Raw genomic sequence first — 1802 nt, forward strand, 5'->3', positions numbered from 1 at the left:
GGCAGTTTTAATGACAATATCATATTTGTACACACTTTTACTCCTCCTGCTTCTCCTCCCCATTCAGCCTTCCTCTAACTTTTAAATATGTATTGGTAGGAATACGTGATAAACCCAGGAAACATAAAATGATGAATAGATATCGAGAGTCTAAAGACACAAACAATTTAGGAGGTTTGATATGGAATTAAGACGTGGAATTGCTGCTGAAATCCCAGAATGACAAATCAACAAGATTGTTTTATTCATATTTTCTGTGGATATTCCATTTTTATTTCTTGTTTTTTTCAGTCCCAACGGCTAACCACTGATTGGTCTAGGTGTCATTAGAAGTGTCATTTATATAGAGGATGTATTAAACACAACAAAAAGCAAACCCATTCATTCCTTTACTTTGATTCTTGCAACAGTGAAGTTGTTATAAGGCTTTTACTTTGTAATGTCTTTGTCTCTGCTTGTTCCCCACAGTAATTATCCCACTTTTAATAAGTGAAGATAACTCCCATTAGCATTGTTCGATGTTAGCACGTGTACCTCCTCAGAAGACAAGTTGTTTAGTCAACGTGCCGTGAATGTTCCTCTGATCTCTTTATCTCTCCTTTATATCTAACCATGCATTAGAACAAGTTCATCAACATGCAAATTGCCCAACAGTGAATGTGTTTATGCAAATGAGAGGACGCCCCATTGCAGCCTGCACTAAAACGAACAAAAAGAAGACTGATAGCTGGATTTCAAGACTATTGCATAATGAAATGCAGAAAAAAGCTGTTTTTATTTGTTCGGTTTAAAAAAGCTAGGATCATTTTCCTTTTTGTAGCAGCAGTTGCTACCATGGCTTGCATCTGTACGACTTAGTGTGTATATGTGTTACAGAAAGGAAGCACTAGTAAAAAGGAGGATCCTGTTGATTGATTTCTTACTACAGTAGTGTTTGTTTCAAGCTCTACTCAAGAGAGGAAATAAATGAGATGAGTACATTCTCTTTTTATACATATAAACACTATACTTATAGAGACATGAAGCGATAAGAATAATCCACAATGAATAAATAAGGAAATGACAACGAACAGATTGAAAATAAAGCAGCTCCGTTAGCAGAACAGGAAGTGTAACTGTAATTACGTTTGTAGAAAGGAAAAAGAAGTCGGGCAGAATTGGCCTCGTCAGCAGAATCCTGAGAGGCGCTCACTAGTCACTGTACGACCTTTGACCTCCTGCTGTCCACCCACACTGCACCAGCCACGGGCTTCAGTCGGCTGTGGGGAGCGGGCTTTCGCCGGCACTGTGGCCTCGGTCCTCAACTTTAACCAGCAGTGGGAGGCAAGACAAGACTCATCAGTCAATCATTGTCTATGAGATATGTCATCCTCGACCTCCCTCAGTCCTAACTACCCAGCATGCCGAGCTCGGCTCCAGCTGGACGGCATCCAACAGTTAAAAAGTCCAAAGTTTTAACGCTTCATTCCATCTCTTTCTTTTCTCAGTTTTATGATTCCTCTCCCGCCGAGATAACTCCTCGTGACAAACGATTCCCTTCCCCGCCGCGCACCTCTCCCTCCATGTGTTTGGCGAAGTCGCTAATATTAGCTCGAGCAAGTTCATTAGCGTAATTTAACATTGTCTAAAGTTGTTCCACTCTCTCCCTCTCTGTTTGGCAGCAGGCTACACTCTGTCACTGTGATGCATTCGCTGTTAATGAGCTCGACTTGTTTATGCTTTACAGCAGCATGTGATAATTAAACTGCGGAGGAAAATGTAAAACAAAAGCTTTGTTTACTCAACGCCTCGCTCGTGTGGTA

Source organism: Notothenia coriiceps, unplaced genomic scaffold (assembly GCF_000735185.1).
Source record: "Notothenia coriiceps isolate Sejong01 unplaced genomic scaffold, NC01 NC01_scaffold00030217, whole genome shotgun sequence".
In the NCBI taxonomy this organism is placed as follows: domain Eukaryota; kingdom Metazoa; phylum Chordata; class Actinopteri; order Perciformes; family Nototheniidae; genus Notothenia; species Notothenia coriiceps.